Raw genomic sequence first — 21,401 nt, 5'->3', positions numbered from 1 at the left:
CTACAGTAATTGACAGGTCTGACGATGGTGGAAGGACGAGGGAAAAGCACCATCACCGACCGACTGATCAAGAACCTGCCCGACTGTTGTGTCGTACATCAGGACGACTTCTTCAAGCCCTAAGATCAGACTGAAGTCGGTGAAGATGGCTTTAAGCAGTGCTGTTTTAGACATGGACACCATGATGAGCACGATCTATGCATGGTGGGCAACCTGGTGAAGTTCGACAAGTCTCACGGCGTCGATAACACCCTGGATACTGAGATCGTCCCAAAGTCTGACCATAAGGAGGAGGAGACTCACGTCCTTACTGTGGAGGGCTTTCTGCTTTACACCTACAGACCTTTGATCGACTTCTTCAACCAAGTTTATTTCCATCCTGTTTCAAGAATGCAAAAAGAGGAGGTGCTCTAGGAACTACAGAGTGCCAGAACCCTCTGGCCTCTTCAACAGCCACGTCTGGCCCATTTATTTGAAACACAAGAAGAAGAAGAAGAAGAAGAGAAAAGGCAGTGATATGCAAATATATGTTTCAGGGCATTTTTACATCCACTGATGGCTCACTGTGGGAGTGGAAATGAGGCTCATGCATGTGCGCCCAGCAACAGAAATGTGTACGTGGGGCTTTATAAATCTAAGAAAATGCATTTGCACATTACTGTTGTGCACACACACAGTTTTAGTCATGAATCTACAGAGTTTTATGCACCTGGCCCCTGGTGTAAACTGGCTATTTGTGCTTATGTTTTACTCTGTGTCTTACCATCATTCTGTCGTGTGTTAATTCAGCAAGTTCAGCTGTAGGTCAAAACTGAAATTTATGAACAAAAAGTAAGTAGATGTGGATTAATGTAAAAAGGAAATGAGCAGTAATGTAAAAAATTAACTCCGTGCGGAGATAAAAGAAAAATTGGCGAGAGAAAACTGCAAATATGGCAAATCAGGTTTGCATTTTAATTAACCTGTATGGTGGATGAAAAGCCTCTCGGACAAATGGAACATTATGTGCGCTCAGACAGATCTTGTCTGAGCAGTTGATGCCCTCGAGGGGGAAGCCAGCGCTGCATATGTGCTGCTCAACGGGGACAAGAATGAGGATGAACGGCAGCGGAACGGTCCTGTTCGACCAGATACAGAACAGCCGTTATGGAACACAGATGGCAGCGCAGCTCCTTCACACTTGACAGAGTCTGTGTTCAAAATAGGATAACATACACAAACACACCTTCAAACATTCCCATCTTACATACATTAAATCATGCAGGCGCCAACATGCATCAAGCGCAGACAAACATGCGTACAGCAACACGCCCACGCATATTGTATGCACACGAAAAAGTCGGAGGGGTTCAGTGCGCTTAAGTTCACTGTTCTGCTGCGGGCTGTTTAAGGCCGCTGAAGAAACAAGTGCACATGACACACACACACACACACACTCTCTTTCTGCTTTATAGAAAATAATTATTGAGCACTGCGTCAGTCTGGCCCGCTGACCCCTACATGCTCTCACCCACAGGCTCTTCTCAAGTCAAAAGAGGACGCAAAGTAAGACACAGAGACGGGACACAAAGAAGACAAAGATAGAAATGCCGCATGGCTGACTTCACAATATTAGCTGTGTATATGTTTGATTTACAGCATGTATGGGTGCACACACACACACACACACACACACACACACACACACACACACACACACACACACACACACATGCACAATAGGGGAAAGAATGTTGTCTGTCTCAACTTTCCAGAAACACAACTGAACAGGTGCGAATAATAACTCACCCCTACACACCTACACATTCATTCTGTCTTTATTACTTGGCCACCTTCTCGGCGAAACATTTGTCTTGTAAATGTGTTTTCCTACAACTTTTGTTAAATGAATTAGGCGTTCATTTTTCACTGGGATCAACAGCTGTGTACCTCGAAGTCCTTAAAGGCTTTGAGTGTGGGTTCAAGGCTCATTTATAAGGGGTGGGGTCTTAATGTTAGAGTGTAAAAAAAGCAGAAGAAAGGAGAAAGAAAACACGTCAGCATCACAAGTTCATGTGTTCATTTAGCCCTGTAGCACACTGCCCCTTTACACGTTTGTGCTGGACTGTCACTGTAAAAGAGAACCAGATATCCAGAGCTCTAACGACTAGTTGATCGACAGAAAATTGATTGGCAACTATTTTAAAAATTGATCAATCATTTTAGTACTTTTTTAAGGAAAATGGTCAAACATTTGCTGGTTGCGTGCTTCTTAAATGTGTTTTATTTGGTCTGAAAAGCTTTGGATTTTTGACTGTTGGTCACATAAAAGACTTGAATTCTGGGAAATTATGCAGTGCAATTTTCATTTTCTGACACTTTACTGACAAAACCATAATTTGATTAATCTCAAAATTAGTGGGCAGATTAATCGATAATAGAAAAAAGTCATTAGTTGCAGCTCAAGTGAGAACCTTCCCCAAAAAATGAGAATATTCCCAACTAGTGCTGAGACTCTTGTTCAAGCTAAAATCTAATTTAAAGTTGGTGAAATTTTAATGTTTTGTGTTGTAAATGTTGCTTTTGTTTTATTTTTTGCCGCCTAGTTGCATACTGAAACACAGCCCACTGATTTTGGCGTTTTGTATGGGATTCCAAATCTTTCACTTGAGCTCCAAGCGCCATATTCTCCTCTATCGCTGATCTGAGGTTGGTCTGACGCCCACTCACTCAGTTCAAGCTGCCTTACCCTGTTGTGGTCAATTAGGCTGGTCTCTATCTCTGATAGTGGAAGCTTTGTCCGCCATGTTGCTACAACCATTTGCGCCGTGGTTTTGGGCTTGATTTGTTGCCTTTATGCCCGTCTTTGCTGCTCTACTCATTTTGCCTCTCAAGCGCAGTAACTGCGTCGATATGAGACCACAGTATTCCTGCCTTGCACTTTATATCAGGAGCTGCTACTTGGACTGCCTTTTAGTGTTTTCTTATATCAGGAGCTGCTACTTGGACTGCCTTTTAGTGTTTTCTAAGTTGTTCCTCCCTGCACTGTAACAACTTGGTTATTTTAAATGTGGAAATTGTATGTCTGTACTGTCCTCTGTTCATCTGTATTTTAGGTTTCTTTGTTTTTTAGATTGTGGTCTGTGTATATTGTAAATTATATGTTGGGACTACAGATGGAAATTAGCAGTTATTGCTAAATCTGGTGCAACCATCTCCTCATCTCCTGTAAATGATTAATGCTATTGCACACTGTCCCTTGATAAACTAAATAAACTAAACTAAGCTTCAGTTGATGCTGAGCTGCAGTGGAGGGGACAACAGAATCAGGGACTGGAGGACAGCCTTGTATTAACTTCTGATAAACTGTTTCTGCCTAAAATGAAGGCAATGGGTTTTGGCCCCCATCACTTACATGGGAAGCTCATAGGGAAGGTATCTCATAGTATGATCAAGAATTACAGCAAGCAAAACCTGTTTCAAAGTACATGTGAGCATGTAAGTGTTGTTTGGTAAAAGTTGTGAACCCTCCCTTAATTCACCTGCTGTATATCTGACAGTTTCAGTCCAAATCTCCCTGGTCAAAATAGCGGCAGCATCATGTTACACAAACCAACATGGAGACAACATTCACAGATGGAGGACAAGTAAGCAAAGGAGGAAAAACATTTGAAGCATGCCGCACATTACGATCATACCAACAGCAGATTCCCAGGCAAGTTCTACCCAAAGATAGCAATGCGGAATGTAGAGCACAGTGGTGAGAGTGGAATTCAGCCGCCGCATTCACGCTGTTATTGTTGAAATCATTCCTTAATTCATCAATTTGACCCAACCGACACATCAAAGCTGTTGCTACTCAGAGACAATCAATTAACTACTGTAACTGGCTCTTCTGGGCCACACACTGTGTAATGGCAGATCCAGTATCCAGAGCACAGCCAGCAGCCGCTCCCACAGCTCTCATCAGTCAAGTGGGACTCAGCCAGCACCAGGGCCGACATAAAAACTCAAAAACCTGAGATCAAAAGCGGCCTTTGTTTCGCTGAAACGGTTAACTCGCATCCCTGGGAATAAAGTTCAAGAAGTGGGCCATTATTCTTCGCTGTGTTACAGGAGAACACAAGTGACATAAATAGTGAATAAGCTCTGCCTTGCTCCATTAAGCCCAGCGGTGGAGCGCGGGGCTACTGGGAGTCTAGATTTGACTGAGGAGTTGGAACAGCATCATAGACGGAGATATGATGATATGTTGCCATGGGATGCTATGCTACGGCCGTACGTGTAGGATTTGTTCTACTTAGGCTGAGCAAAGTTTCCTGCAATGATCTCTGAGAGGAAGCTTATTGCTGCTGAAGGAAGAGCAGCGGTGGGAGTATACGTGGCAGGTAGGGATCACAGCACAGTGGCTGGGAATTATATATGTCTGTATTACTTCCTGAGGCGCTTGTGTACACTTTACGTTTATGCACAACCCAAAAATTCATTTTCTATTTCGGCATTTCTGCATGTTTGTGGCATTCAGGTTTTTTTTTTTTTTTAAATGCCTCCGCTCCAGCAACCGCCATGGCCAGAGGCATTATGTTTTCCAGTTGTCCGTCTGTCCCATTCTCGGAACGTGTTATCTCAAGAACACCTTGAGGGATTTTTTATTTTTTTTTATTTGGCACGAACATCCATTTGGACTCAACATTAAACTAACTGGATTTTGGTGCTAATAGGTCAAAGTTCAAGCTCACGGTGACCTTGTCCGTCTCATTCTTGTGAATGTGATATCTAAACAATGTCTTGAGGGATTTTTAAAAAAAAATTTTTGGCACAAATGTCTATTTGGAGTCAAGAATGAACTTATTAGAATTTGTTGCTCATAAGTCAAGGTCACTGTGACCTTAAATCTGTCTTATTTTTGTGAATGCATAATCTAAACAAGACAAGGAATTTCTTTAAATTTGGCACAAACGTTTACTTTGAATCAACAATGAACTAACTTCATTTTGGTTGTCATAGGTCAAGGTCCTGATGACCTTGTCTGTCACATTTTTGTGAACATGATATCTGAAGAACACCTTGAGGGATTTTCTTTTTTCAATTTTGGCACAAACATCCACTTGGACTCACCATTAACTGATTACAAATTGGTGGTCAAAGGTCAAGGTTAGTGTGACCTTGCATCTGTCTCATTCTTGTAAATGCAATATATTAAGAAGGCCTTGAAAAAAATTCCCTAAAATTTGGAACAAACATCCGCTCGTGTTCAAGAATGAACTGATTTATATTTGGTAGTTGAAGGTCAAAGGTCACGATCACTGTGACCATGTCCGTCTCATTCTTCTGAACACGGTATCTCATAAACATTGATGGATTTTTCTCAATAGTGGCACAAACATCCACTTGAACTTAACAATGATCTCATCAGAATTTGGTGGTTCGTCAAAGGTCAAGGTCACTGTGACCTTGCATCTGTCTCATTTTTGTAAATGCAATATCTTAAGAAGGCCTTGAAGAAATTTCTTAAAAATTTGGAAGAAACATCCACTTGTGTTCGAGAGTGAACTGATTTCTATTTAGTGGTGGAAGGTCAAAGGTCAAAGGTCACTATGGCCTCACAAAAACATGTTTTTGTCCATAACTCAAGAATTCAAACACTCTTCCTCACAAAATTTCACAAATATGTCTCGTAGGATAAAATCATGATATTTTATATCTTTAAAAGGTCAGAGGTCAAGTTCACTGTGACATCATAATGATCTGCATAAAGTACGACTCAGCGTCATATCTCAGGAATAGAAGAGTAGACATTTGGTCAGATAGTGAACTGGTGACACTAATCTTGGGTGCTTATTTTCAAACTATGCTGATTGTATCGATCTTTTGTGCTGTCGGGGTTGATGGAAAATGTGTGTGAAGCATGCATGTGTTCACAGACATGAATGAAAATTGTAACTGCAACTTCCCTGGTTCGTGGAGACGTACAAACGCGAGGCAGTAATTCTAGTTTTTTAGCAATTCACAAGCCTGAAGAACTCCGTCCTGATTTGATCTACTGTAACAAAGAAGGAGCCGTGCAAGATAATATTTACAGAAGATTGCTGTAGCTAATTGTGCCCAAAGCCTAATCAAACATTTAGGAAACTGAACAGGATGTTGAACTTTACCACAGAAAATTCAAGAAATACTGATGCTCTTAGAAAACCTCAAATTGTGTTCAACCTTTCCCCTAATAAATAAATAATCCATGCTAAAAATAACTGACTAATTTGACAGGCATTATCACTCCAGAAAGCAATGTTGCTGCAGCCCAAACAGCTGCTTCAGCATCCAGTCAGCTGACAGAGATAAAAGACAGAGAGGGGATGCTGGCAAAGGAGGGAGAAGAAGATGAGCAGTGAGACTGTGAGGAGGAGGTGGGGTAGGAGGAGGAGGAGGAGGAGGAGGAGGAAATATAAGGTGAAGTCTACGCCAACATTCTGTGCCATGTCAAGACTCAATGATAAACATCTCGTGCTGCCATGCACACAGCAGTGAATGTATGTATACAAGCACGAGTCTTCACATTCACACTGCATTAGTGTACATGGAGATTTGTTTGACAGACCTGGATCAGCAAGACTTTCTGGGTCATCCAGTCTGTAGAACAGACACCTGGTGTGTGTCTCGAGTATGTACAGTATGTGCGAGGAGGGAAAGGCAAACAGTGTCTCTATTAAATCACTTGAACGCTGCCTGTATGTTGTGCTAAGTTACCCAAGGACAAGGTTTTCAGGGGCCCCTTGAAGCCCACTGAGGCAGATCCCACGTAGGCAACGTCCCTGGTTTTATTCCGACTTCCTGTTTTTGTTTCAGTTCCATTTCCTTGTTTCTACAATTTCTACAGCTACTATCAAGTACAGGCAGAATTAAAAATATGAAAAAATATATTTAAAAAAAATTAAAAAATATTATATAATATTAAAAAATATATTAAAAATCTTTAATTAAATAAAATTTAATTTAATTTCTACTTTTATTAGGCTGATGACAGATGACAGATGACAGGAAATCCCAGTCGTAGCCCTGATTTTCAAACCCTGATTTTCACATTTAATTAAATTTGTGAAATGACCAATTAAGATTTTCAGTCAACCAGGTCAGGCCTGGACATATATGTCACACGTGCTACGCAAAAATTTGTCTGTGAGATGAAAGAAATTACCATAGTGGCACCCATGGGACACAGTTGTGTGCTGCATGTGTGAGACAGAGCCGCTTGTTTGTTTGAGGCGAGGGTTTATGTTCCTCTTTGCATCGCTATTTAACTTGGTGGTTATATATCATGCGATAGTGACATGGCGCCTATATGGAGTCAACACATGCGTTGAGAAAAATGCAGCCAGTGACAGTAAAGACACTGTATACACCAGATGTATAGAACATGCGTGTTAGACCCATGTTGGGCCTGTTCATCAGTTCGTCGTCACTATGTCTGTCACTACTAAGAGAATCCAGTCTGCAGTGTGGTTGATACACTTCACTGATAAACCAGAGAACGGTAGAGAAACACTGAGCTTCACTGACAAAGTCTCTGTCTACAAGTACTTGTGTACTTCACATATAGCCTGTATCCCAGTAAGACACTGTAGTTTAAACACTAACTTTAATCAATTGATGGTTTTTGGTGGTGCAACAGTCTCCTCAGCACTCCTACTTCCCACATCCATGCTATTGGCATAAATCATAGTCAATAAATTAAGATATTTAAATAAACGTCTGCATTTTTTCAGTACTATATTTATGGAAAATGACATTTTAAGGCTCTGACACACCAAGCCAACGGTCAGCAAGCGTCTGTCACCCTAGTCTTTGTCGTCGGCCCTTGCTGGCATTTTTCCAGCTGATTCAGCATGTTGAATCGGTGTTGAAGACAGTGGAGCTCGCCTGTGAATGAAATTACTGTGATTGGCAGTTCAGCTCAGTGCACAAGACGAGCAATGGAAGTGAGGAAAGCAAACATGCGGTAAAGTCAAGAGTGAGTGAGCTGATAGCAAACTTGCTACATAAGGAAGGACTGTGTTTATTTCGGTGGCACGGTGATGCAGTGGTTAGGCTTCCTCCCACAGTCCAAAGACATGCAGGTTAATTGGTGACTCTAAATTGTCCCTAGGTGTGAATGTGAGTGTGAATGGTTGTCTGTCTCTGTGTGTCAGCCCTGTGATAGTCTGGTGACCTGTCCAGGGTGAAGCCATTGAGCACTTTAGCCGAAACATTTCAAGATGGTTCCTGTTGTTGTTCACTGGCACACAGTAAATGTACTTCACTCTTTCCACACTGGATTGTGTTGTTGATGTGCAACTGGCTCAACAGCGTCACGAAAGTCTTACGGTTTCCCTTTTTGAAGATGATTACAGACTACTGCTGCCTGCTGCTGTGGAGAGTTACTTCCTCTCAGACAGGAGCAGGACGTACAGTACGTTCTGGTTGTCGAACTTTCCATGTCTACAGCACTAGTGATATGTGCAAAAAAAGTTAACGTACAGCCCTGCAGGTAGTTCGATATTTTGAAACTCAAAGGCAACAGAATGTGCTGTTTTATTCGTTGACCTAGTTACCTTGTTTGACTCAGCACTTAAGAATCTTAATCTAAATTAAAAATCAGCTATTTTCTTGTGCCTTTCGTTGATTAAGATCCTCCACTGCGGCTTTGTTCCCTTTCTAAAATATACAGCAATAATCTACAGATTTTTAAACTATTTCAATTGATTTTATTTTTGTTTTCCTTCTGTTGTTCCAATACATTCATTCGCCTTATGTAAAGCGTTCTGAAATGCCTGTATGTTTAAATGGTGCTATAAAAACTGTCACCGGGCAGCATCCTCCACTGCATTGTAGCCTTTTTCCTAGTAACAGCCAAACATTTTAATTATCTATTTTATCCGAATCTACAACCATTAAAGTGCTTTTCAAGCTCCCATAAAAGGATGCATCAAAAATAAAACATCTTAAGAGATAACAAAATAGACATTAGATTAACCATAAGTGGTCGTGGGTCTGCTGTTTGGGACTTTGCTGCCCCTGCGTCTGTTCAGATGTAAACGTTAAAAGAGCCCATTATGTTGCGGCCACAGCCCCACTCAAACAGCTGCACCCAAAGACAAACAGGCCGCTTCAGCAGCCTTATCACAAACAGCAGGCCTCTGCCAGCTGCCTGGAGCTCATGTGACCTATCATTAGACTAATGGGCCGTCGATTAATGTTAACATGCCAACAGAGCTCATATCGGTGGGATCTACAGGTCGCTGCAGAGCCATTAATAATATAATTGACTGGTGTGCTTTTTTTCCTGCTGGTGGCCTTCTACCTTTCACATCTTTTCTCAATTACACAATAATCAGTCTTTTCCTTTGTCATGACTCTGCCACGATTACACGTCATGGATTAGATCAGACAATCAGGGTGGGAACGAGCACTTTCTTTTACAGAGCATCTTGGATTTCTGTTTTGTTTCATGTTACTACGTTACTCCTCCCTGATGCAGAGAAACAGAAAAGAGAGATACACAAAATATGTCGCTGGAGGACAAATCTGATCTATAACATACTCTATAAACACACCCTCTATTTAGGCCGTATCATCTGATCTTGTTACGTCTACATCGGGTTACAGTGGCACCACTGCTGTCTCTGCTTGTACAGAAAACTGGCACCACGAGAGGATATTTGGTAAATTATGCATAATGGATGATTCGTTTGCTCCACTGAATCTTTGAGAATGTTCATCTTTTAGCCGACGAAGCTGCTACTTTGTTTTGTTTTAATTATTTTACACGTGATTTTGCATACATTTGCTGTCTTTAAAGCTTTTTTTTTGTTTTTAAATTATTGGGGTAATGATTTCAGCCGTATTCCTCCACTCTTTTAGAGAATGTCATCTCTATCATCATCATTAAAATCCAATCATCCATTTCCTGCAGCTTTTCCGAGCGTAGTGGCAGCAGACGATAGCAAGGTAACCCAGACGTCCTTCTCCTTGGCTGCCTTTTCCATCTCTTCCTGGGGGATCCCGAGGCGTTCCCAGGCCAGATGGGATATTTAATCCCTCCAACATGTTCTGGGTCTGTCCCAGTTGGGCGTGACTGGAGAACAGTGGGAGGTGTCCAGGGGGCATCCTCATCAGATGCTCGAGTCACCTCAACTGGCTCCACCTCAACTGGCTCCTTTCAGTGTCTCTGTTCAGCTCTTTCGGTGACTACCCAAACCTCGAGTACAGAGGTGAGGACTGGAGCGTCGCCTTCGCCATGACAGTTGGGTAAACACCTGCATCACACTGCAACTTTTATCCAAGTGACAACCTCCAAGGCTGAAAAAAGAAGCTAACGTAGAAGTGCCAAAAACTGAAGTTCCTTGAATGGCCAATTGAGGCTGGCTTCAAGAGCAAGTCAGTCCTCATTAGGCTCATTTATACTCCCTTTGTGTACGAAAATAGATACGTCTGTTTCAGAAGCTGAAAACGTCACTGTCCTCTTACTTCCATGCGTCCTTTATGATGGCATAGATACAGCCAATAGATGGCACGAGAGGGCCAAAAGATTCACACAACAACAAACAAGGCGACAGTGGAGGAGGTCGTGATATTGTACCCTTGAACAAAGGCAGTGTTGTAGACCGTGGTGGTCTGTGCGCACGTTATATACATCCCATTCTCGGAACCCATCGGCTGTATTCGGCGTCTGACTTCCGGCAGACGGTGATACAGCCTCTGAGGGCAGACCCCCGATTTTTTGGCATTCTGGTTTGATTTGGGCGGAGGAGGCGAATTTCCGTTTCCGACTTCCGTTTATGTAAATATGCCGAACCATTGCGATGGATTCAGAGTTTGCAGTAATGCCAATGATGTTCCGCCTTGTTAGTTCACCGCAAGGACCGTTTAACCTGGCAACAACTGCAGCCGACTCAAACATGATTGGTCAATATCACGCGCCTACAACTGGAAACCAGGGCTCTTCCGCTCTTCTTCCGGAGGCAAGATCTCCGGGGTTTGCCTACAGACTTTACATTCACTGAATGTAGAGTCTGTATATAGAGACTATATACATCCTGACATGTGGACGGAGAATTCTTTACACTATACCATCGATTCATTGCACCCCAACATTATTTAAATTCCGTCTTCGTCTCCTGTGATCGTATCTCACTTTAACTACGCTAAACTGCCTCCACAATCTCTGGTGGTACTACTTCATTTCGTCAATGCCTGTAACCTTTTAGAACACGTGCAACTTGCCCAACTTCAAAGCAGTTACAGTTACAACATGGCCGCTTTGAGTGAAAGGTGGGTGCGCTCCTTTGACAAGTTGTTACTACAACTACAATGTTGGTTTGGTAACGCAACCAGTGTGTAACCAGATTCACAAAGGATAGTCTTCGCCGTAGATGTCAGTATTTCATTGTGTTTTCAGTTTCTAAAAGCTGCCTTAAACATTTCAGTCGCCTAAAAAGTCGTGTTCAGAGGCTGGATGTTCTCAAAGGCTCTCTGAGGAGTCATATTCTGTTTTAGTACATTTTGTTTTTATGGTTTTAAGGCTATTATTTTGCAAATACAAATTAGCATTACCACAGTTTTTCTCCCATTAAAGGGTTTTTTTGGGGGGTTTTTCCTTATCCGCTGTGAGGGTCCAAGGACAGAGGGATGTATGCTGTAAAGCCCTCTGAGCCAAATTGTGATTTGTGATACTAGGCTTTATAAATAAAACTGAAAACTGAACTGGAGCTAACCACAGACTGTGAATGCAATGTGATAACCGAGCCAGCAGCTAGTGTTACGGATAGGTCACTTCTGGTTCCAGAAATCCAAGATAGTGACCCCACAAAGTCAAACTCAAGGCTTTCAAACAGGACTCCACAAACCAATGAGTGATGTCATGGTGGCTGCGTCCATTATTATTATACAGTGTGTGCTTTTATAATCAGGCTGGACACTCTAAACAACACCAGTTTCAAAGCTCTGGAGCAATGTCAGCCCTAGTAATTGGCTGAGCAATGTGCCAGTAATGTGTGGTTACTGGCGAGGACTGACTGCTATCGTATTTACCATGATAAAGGCTTCCCAAACTGTGATTTGGATGCCAACTGTAGATCAAAACACAGCAAACGTGCTGCACCAACTCCATGTTAGAGAGATACTTTTGCATGGGTGCTACTCACTGTGGAAATACCCCAGCTTAAGAGGATTGAGAATTCAAACCAGGCCTTTTCTGCTGAATAAAATATCACAGCCAGAGGGGTCCTACGCTGGTTAAATGCTTAGCTCTGCACAGAGGTGTGGCAGTGGTGGAGGCCTGTGTGTGTGTGAGACACAGCTAAGAGGCATTACGTTCACCTTTTGATGTCAGTGAGCTACGGTGTAAAGTAAAAAATGTGACAGTAACAGCTGACGGATGACAACAACACCAAGTATGTTTCTTCACAGGGGCTGACATCAGCATTGAGATTTAATCTTCGACAACAGCACCACCTCAGACAAAATCTGGCGCGCCACAGCGAGGGGGGAAAGACACACAGAGCGCTTGTTTTATCTTTTAGCAGTCTGAAGACATTTGGGGAAAGTATGAGGTGTGATTCCTACTGATGCTGAGAGACATCTGATAGTCAGTTTGTAGTATGACACAAGTTTTTGCTGAAGCGGTTTTGACTTTCAGTGAAACGCGCGCACAACATCAAATACATTCTCACGGCTGAGGAACAGTGTGTGAAAACAGTACAGCAGTTATTTTCAGTCAACATTTACACCACTTTTTTCACGTCACTTGAAACAAAGCTTGTTTTTTAGTTGGTAAATTTGGGTTACGCTGACTGTGCCAACTCAAACTCTCACAGAACGTAGAGTAAACTTCAATGTCAGCGTGCAGTGTTTGACATTACTGCCATTTCCTTCCTGTCTATTACAAATAACCCACTCCCTGATTTATTCATGACAGAAGGGATATTAATCAGTGGGTGTCCAGCTTTACCAAGTGAGACCTGAACCGACCCACATCAGCGCAGTGTTCCTACACCTCAAACAACCTTTTCATTTCTGGAATATCGTTTGTCATTTTCTGTCTATGTCGAATTACCCCTGTCATTTTTATTTATATGTTAATACATCTTTATGAACAGTCACGAGAATCAAGTTGAGGTGACTTCTTTTCTCCTTTAGTGGAGACTTCCATTTATTCCTGTGGGTTTCAGGTGGGTGCATTTATGGATATGAAAATATCCAGGATGAGTACTAAGAAATGAAAATGAATCTGTAACACTTTACATTAATTAACCTTAGTTAATTCTGTAACAGGCATTAAATAATGGTTAATTAACAGTTAACTCATGTGTCTAGTAGAGTTACTTTGTATTTTTAAATTATTTTTATTTTTATTTCATTTTTAATTTTTGTTAAGTTTCCAGAGCAGGTTTGCTTGTTTCAGTGTTTTTTTGTTTTTTTTTTTTAAATTGTTTTAAATGTTTAGTTTTAGTTACGCACTTGTGCAACATATGCACCAATATCTTGGCCAAACTGATCAAGACTAAAGCTAAAGACATTTCGTAAATATTTTTTTTAATCACTATATTTAATTTTGTAGGTACACTATCATTTCAGGGGTTTTTATTTTTATATTTCAGTTAACCAAAATGTTTTTTTCACACCAAGGTTTAGTTTTTATTTAGTTATACATTGATATAGTTTTATATTTATATTAATGTCGACTGAATGAATTTATACCTGATTTAATAGCTTAAAAAAATGCTTCTAACATCAGTTAATACAGTACTTTAAAATAAAGGTTCCAAAGAGCATTTCAATTATGTTTAATTAGGCTAATGCTTATACAGTATAATTGTAACTGTGCAAAACATTTTTTAGGTTAGGCATAAGTAAATGAATGTCTATGTGAAGACTATGGAGTGTGTCCACTTATCTCAACCTTTACCAAAAGTAAGTCGTAAGTTGGAGGATGGGCAAGTAAAGGGACAATTGTAACCCTTAAATAATGGATTAGCTGTGACCTTCATGAAATCCATCTTTATAACCTTTTAAAACTATTAGTTAGCACCTTAATTTACATGTCAACCCTTAAAAAATATTTGAATGAGAAACATCTTTTAACAGCTACTTAAAGCTTATTCTTTTTTGTATTAATTATTATCAAGAAATGCTTACTACTGTGTTAATTATTTTAAAAAGCATCTTTATAAACTATTAAGTGATGTATAAAAAACTAATAATTAAAATTAAAAATAATTTCTAGCCACATTAGTTAACTTTTAATTAATTGTTAGGTAATGGTTATTACTGTATTATTAATAATAATTAAATTAATATTAAGAGCATCTTTAAAACTATTAAAGAATCTACAAACTAATACCTTAGTGTAAATGAACACCATAAATGATTAGGCCTACTAGACAAATATTTTAAGTGTTTATGCGTATAACTGTAATAGCTACTGTTAATAGCATCTTCACAAACTATTAAGTAACGTATACATTAGTTAAATGGACACCATTAATAAGACACATTAGTTAATCATAATTTAATACTTATTACTGTAATAAGTAATGTTAATAGTGTCTTTATTAACTTTTAAATAATCTATAAATTAACAACTTAGTTAACGTGAACACCATCAGTAAATGATTAGGCTGACTGGACACATAAGTTAACTGTTCATGCTTTTTCCTGAACGATAATTAATGCACTACGATTGTAAAGTGCTATCAGTGAGCATGTTAGGGTTTCATGTCCAAATTATTGATTTTTCAAACCTGCGGATGTTGATTTTTGCACTGTAAAAAAATGAGTGAAGGTCTTTCCTGTGAAGGTCAGACAACACGTCCGGATATCTCCAACTGTGCTGATAGAGTGCAGAACAATAAGAACACTATGGGGGGGGGGGGGGTGCCTATAGGACTGGCAGAGGCTTAAAGAAACATCAGTGCGACGTGAGCTGCAGATTAGAGAGAAACTAAAGAAAAGTTCTAGGTGGAGTTTGCCTTTACATTGCCTAAAGCAAATATGTATAACTGAGAATTGTTTGAACAAGTAAATGAGGCGGCCCTTTGTCTAACTGAACTTTTTTTTTTAAACATTCTCTTTTATGTTTGCACAACTCCAAATTTGCATCCCAAGACTTCTTGTAAGAGAGTAAAATATTAAAGTCTCCATTGATATGCAGCGATAAAGAGTGAATAAATGATAGGGAAAGAGTGCGTTGAGAAATAATTATTAATAAACTGCCAGGAGCAACATGACATATTAAGCTTACTTCACTTTCAGACTAAAATCCAGTACCTGCATGGCAGCCGGTGCACAATCCTTTTCAAGAAAGCCGACTGATGGAGTGGATGTCATCAAAACTACCAATTATACCTCAACACAGTTGGCAATAGTTTTATTGTTTGTGGTATAGATGTTTTTCGGACATGTGGAAAGTTTTTGTGGGAGAGTTTTTATCTTTGCTGTGTAATTGGGCTGTAAAGCAAACGTGTGTTCTTTGATCTCACTGAAGTTTGAGCCGGCTCTTTGAATGCAGCACCCCTATGGGGATGTTATTTACCGAGCGTTTGAACATCTATGCATTATTTGTGAAGCTGATACAACGACTGCAGCAGGACACTCTTGGTGCCTGTGTTGGCTAAGCAACGAACCATAACCCATTACCAGCATTAATTGAGGGATTTAAGGGGGAAAATCAGTAAACTGACTTCATATGACTGACAGGCTGCACCACAGATAAAACTGTTCGACTGCGAAATATTTATGAAGACAAGCTTTGCCAAAATCCCGTATGCACACTAATCTCTTTAACAAAGAATATTTAGGACACGAGAGGATATACGAAGATTCCACATCAGACTCATTCGCCGCAGTTTTCATAATGTGTATGCATAAAAACCCTCAGGCAACAAAAGCTGACCAAAAAAAACCCAACCATCTATCTAACTGTAGCAAAATGTTAAAAGTAGAAAAATAAGTTGAGTACAATCCTGCAGATCAACGCAGAGGCACATCACTGTTGCTATAAATTATAACACAACAGATATAATTATTTATTTCGGCACCATAAAGCCCAGATGAAAAGAAGATTCAGACCCGAGCGTGGTGACTCATAATCACGGGCCCCGAGGCTCCTCTGCAACTAAACAAGCAGTCTAAACAGATAACCTAGATAGCACACTGCATCCCCTCGTCTGTCACACTAAAACACACCCTACACCCCATCACACGAGGTAACACAGGAGACACGATGGCTACGCCGGCTTCTCTGCTCTGTTAACTAACAGAGCCAGACATGCATGGCCGACGTCAGATGGGAAACATTAAAATAACATGGGACCTTAGGGGACCACGAAAGAGGATTGGAGCCATCCTGCATCCCCTCACGGTCCCTCAGCACTGGTGAAAGGAGCACATGTGTATGCGTGTCCCCTCACTGACCTCTGTGCGCTGCAGCTAATCACATTGTATGTGGCTATATAATTACCTCGCTCATTAGTCAAAACCCCAGGGTTATCTTTATTAACTGTCACGCAGGCTGCTTTGGAGAACGGGCACATGTCGTTGTTGTGTCTATGTTTAATTAATTGCACATGAATAGGTGCCATCCACAGCTGCTCATGGCTTGTGAACACCGTAGTCCATCACCTAATAGCCGCGTAGGATAATTAATACGCGGTCGTTTACGGTACCTAATGTTGATTTTTACATTGCATAAAAGTCACAACAAAATGAAGTGATGAGTTATGTGCGCTCCCCACGCTCTCTGTTTGCATGTTTATGTGACCGCCAGCAGGATGTTTAAGAACCAAGCAGAAAACACAAACATGGAACATTAGGTTGCATGTCATTCTTCGTTTTTGTTGCACGTTTCTGTGTGCACACCATTTCGTGCAAACGCAAACTTGCAATACATTTTTATGGTCATGTCGTGAATTACCACGAGCACAACATGTAAACTAACTGTCCAGAAAAATAGATGCCACATGTACATCGTCCTACACAGTAATAAATGCCACATTTGTGAAACTTATTTACTCATTTGTTTGTCTTCTACAGAGTGACAGTAACCTGAAAACATGTAGGTACAGGACTGCTGATTGGACTAAACAATTTCTATTTGTCAGACTGAGCTTTGGGAAATTACGATGACGATTTCTCACTTTTTTGACATATTATGAACTAAACAATAATTGAATTAAACAAGAAAATCACTAGATTAATCAATAATGAAAATAATCATCAGTTGCAGCTACACCTGTCACAGTATCTACTATTTTTGGACGATATATTGTCGGTAAAATAAGTGCGATTTACGATTTTATTAGCATTTTAAGATAATTTTTGCTGCTGATATTGTGCCAAAAATATGAATGTATCAATATGCACTGATTCTGATTATTTGAAACGGTTCCGATACTCGTTTTCCACAATATCGATACACTAGTACTTTTTATTGTTAATGTATTCTACAGTCACACTGCTGTTCCCTGCTATTAACCAATAAAAGAAAAGTGGTCGTCATGTTAAAGCCTCTTTATGTTTATCTTATCATAAAAATGCTAATTTTATGCTTTTAATGTCAATATTTTGGAGCAAACACTATGCGCCATGGATGACAGTAAAATGCGAGAGTCTCTTACACTTAGTTGAAATGAAACAAGTGCTCATAACTTTGGTAAATAGCATTAACAAACAGCCTCGTACTGCCTTTTGCTGTTGTTTACGGCGTGTGGCATTTCACCGCAGGAGGGGCTCAGACCTGCTCTTACACAGAGTAGAGAGACGGATGGAGGAGATGGAGGGTTGACGATGGCTCCACTGGTTGGCTGTGCATTAAAGCTTTGCGAGACAAACACCTGTGTGGCAGCTGGTGTAAAACAAAGGACTGGATCATGCTCTGCAGCTCAGTATAGCTGATCCTGATCTTTTACAAAATGCCTTGATCGATAGCGATATTGATCTTTGAGATTGGATCAGGACTTCCCTATCTAAATCATTTTTCCTGATCTCGTAAGTTGATAGCATCATTATCGTGACCAGTGTCACACAGTAATAATGTGACTAATAGTGTAGTAGTGTAACTAATTACTAATACAATTTCAGTAGTAATATCACAGCCACTCCAAAATCAAACAACTCGTTACAACACTACGTTTGTTATCACATCACTACTGACTTGAAATACAACAAACACATTAGCAGACTCATTTTAGCAATCGTCATGCTGCACAGGCACGTCACGAAGCAGCAAGCAAGTTGGAAACGCTTGCCTTAGCGACTGGAAATATTCCCATTACTTTGATTTTGTCAGGAGGAAAGATGACAAGAACACTGTTGCTGCAGGTAGTCGTACTGAAACTCTTTCCACTGCGAAAAACATGTCCTCAAACCTCCGGTCTGAAACCCCTCAGCTACTATGACCGACAACACAACAACGTGAAGCTCCAGGAAATACACCCCACCAAAGGTGAGCCCTCTGCAGCCGCGGAGGTCGGCTGTAGTCCTACACTGGCTAAACAACCAAAAATGGATTTTAATGTTGGACAGCTGCAGCAACAGAGAAGTAATGAGACTTGTTGCCGGATATGTGGTGGGTGAATTGTTGCTCCACAAGTGAGGCTTTCGGGCAGAGCCTTGCTAAAATACTGGTCACAGGCAATTGAGGACCTCTAGGTTAAAAAGAAGCAATCTAGCCTTAGCTACACATACCAGCAATTACCGAGATACGCAATCACTGGTGTAACAGAGTAGTAACATAACGAGTAGTGTGACAAATTACTGTCGACAGGGAGTAATAAGTAAAGTAATATCATAACTTTTAAAAAGAATAATGATTATTAAACATTTTTAGAGTAACGAGCTCAACGCTGATCATGACAGATCTAACTGCAGCCATATACATTTCAGTTACTGTTAAGAATGCAGAGGAGTTTCTCTCTCATGACCACTCTCTGTTTAATATTCTGAGGTGTGCTTTGTCCTTGTACGTCCTATGACCTTGCGGCGGGCCGACAGTTTGACTCCCACCTGTCATGTTTCTATGTAGAGCTTTAAGTGTGCTGAAGGAGAGTCTCATAAAACTCAAGCTCACACACACATTCCTCACATGCTGCAGACACACACCCTCTCCATAACCCAGCATATACACATACACAGTACAAGAGCCACAGCTTAAACAAAGTTTGGGCGTGTGCGGATAAAAAGTCGAAACTGTGCTCTTTTGTCTCAGTCGTATAACTGTTTAACGTACTTATCAGAAACCTGTGTATTGTTGTCTGAAATAGCTGTTCGTGTTCCCTCGCAAACTGGGTTTCACTTTTGCTCTGAGAATAGGTTGGAGGTGTGCGAAGCGTCGCAAAAAATAGAGCCAGAATGAGCCTGTTCACAGGTTAGGACATCTTCATTACAAAAAACTGAGGTTGGCTCACTTGTTCGCATCCACTTAGAGAGAGGTGTGACATTCATTTAACTACTTTAACATTACTGATTCCTCCACTGTGCAGTGTTACACCTGTACGTTTGCATATCTGCATAAGTACTGCTGGTGAGCAGAGACACTTCGGTCCTGTTTGTGTCACCAGCTCAAGTTAATTGAGTGCCCTGCTGGGCCTGAGGCTGTATGTGCTGGTGCACCGCTGCTATTGATCCCAGCCAGGTCCGTCTCTCTATTAAACCTGCCTGCTACACTGTCCTCTCTGACAGCAGCATGCTGGAGCATCCACACATACCGACACACAAGCGTAACAGCACAATTCCTCTGCAATGTGTGCTGCAAAGGACATAAAAGAAAGCAGGCGCGAACATAAACAGGATAAGATACAGGGGGAAAAAAGCCCAGATTGAACAGAGAAAAGAGAGACCAAAAAAGTATCCACACTGGATGTAGCCTTTTGAGCCATTAAACCAAAGCCATTAAATCAATTTCCTCTAATCTGGACAGGGCCATCCCAGAGCAGGAAATGCCAGCCAGTAAGCTTCTCGAGGGAAAAGCAGCCATTGTGCCTACACACAGAGCATAAACTGAAGATCTGATTTAATAAAATGCCCTTTTTTTTCTGCGCTGGAGGAAGGTGCCTGATCTCTTCTTCCATTCTTCTGTTCGCTAATTCTATCTCTCTCTCTCTCGTACCCACACTTACATGACTCTGCAGCGAATCACACACCTCATTAATGAGAACAAGGTGTCCCTGATTGTTATAGTAAATTAATAGAATATGTACGAGCCTGATGGGAAGAGAACTGGCAGCGTGATTGCAACATATGCTAATACATGTACAGTAGACTTTGTCTCTGAATTGGAAGAAAAAAATGTTCTGATATTATCATGCCAACCATATTCAGCTCCAGATTTGTCTTCAGACCGGCCAAGAAAATATCTTTATGAGCAGACGTACACAATGCACAGCCATTTATGGAAATGCTATACTGTTATTAAGCATTCAACAAAGACAGGCAAAGCAGATGTAGAGCTTTAATTTAAAACGTGCCCACTTGACATGTGGGAGCGATTTTATGTTTGATGAAACACCACTCGGAGATGCTGGGGAGCGGAGAAACAACATGAGAGTTTCACACCAGTTTAGAGATCACTGCTTCGTGTAGAGTCAGCGAAACTGGCAGCAGATCAGGAGCCTGTTTGATTACTGAGCCGTTGTTTTAATCTGATTTGAGTGGTATAAAAAGACAAAGGGGGGAAATATCCTCTTTAATTTAGGTATCGCAACAGATTGTCACAATGTGGGACCTAATTCAAAGGGAGCTTTCATGCTTTTCCTTATTTTCTGTCATATATAATGTTGGTAAACGTATCTAAAAGTAATCGCTGGGAGTAAAACCTTAAGGCTGGAGACAGATTTCTTGATACGATAGTGTTAACTGATCATATTCCTGCTGGAACATTTCTGGTTGTCAAGATCTTGGTTTAGAGGCTTTCATTGGTGATTTTTCAAGGCACAAAGTGCTGTTTTGCTCCGTTACAGTAATTTCCTGGCTGCAATGACGCTGCAGATAGCCCGAGAGCGCCGATATGGGATGCTGACCGATCAAAGCAGACTGGGCTTTATTCTGGAGGGGGTTTAAGCTATAGCTGGTAACTTTTACGGCAGCTGAGGTCTGTAACGCAGCTGTCACTGCCCACTTCTCGTCAAATATGAATCGAAATGCTGTTACTGCATTGCATATGTCTCACATCAAATATTTTCATACATGTAGGGTGATTTTTCATTATTCTCTTTGAGCTTCCTCATTTTTCTCACAGCCTTGGGTTAAGATACATGTTTAAGTATTTAAATTTATATTTTCTGGGTATTGTATCTCATGTCACTCTGTGTCTTTTAATAACTTGTTATCTTTTTATTATTGTCTATTTGTTTCACCCGTCATGCCATTATATGGGTCATGTGATGGCCTATGAT

The 21,401-nt window shown here is 40.7% G+C and overlaps 1 protein-coding gene and 1 pseudogene across 2 annotated transcripts in view; one reads left to right on the top strand and one right to left on the bottom strand.

Annotated features, from left to right (window-relative positions):
- LOC126399613 (thyroid hormone receptor alpha-B) overlaps window positions 1-21,401 on the bottom strand; it is a 227,492-nt gene that overhangs the window by 92,706 nt on the left and 113,385 nt on the right. The gene's annotated exons all lie outside the window — the stretch shown is intronic.
- On the top strand, window positions 25-1,210 carry LOC126400223 (nicotinamide riboside kinase 2-like; annotated as a pseudogene).

This window comes from Epinephelus moara, chromosome 13 (assembly GCF_006386435.1).
Source record: "Epinephelus moara isolate mb chromosome 13, YSFRI_EMoa_1.0, whole genome shotgun sequence".
NCBI lineage: Eukaryota > Metazoa > Chordata > Actinopteri > Perciformes > Serranidae > Epinephelus > Epinephelus moara.
The sequence above is the reverse complement of the archived record's forward strand: the minus strand, read 5'-3'. Positions and strand labels throughout refer to the sequence as shown.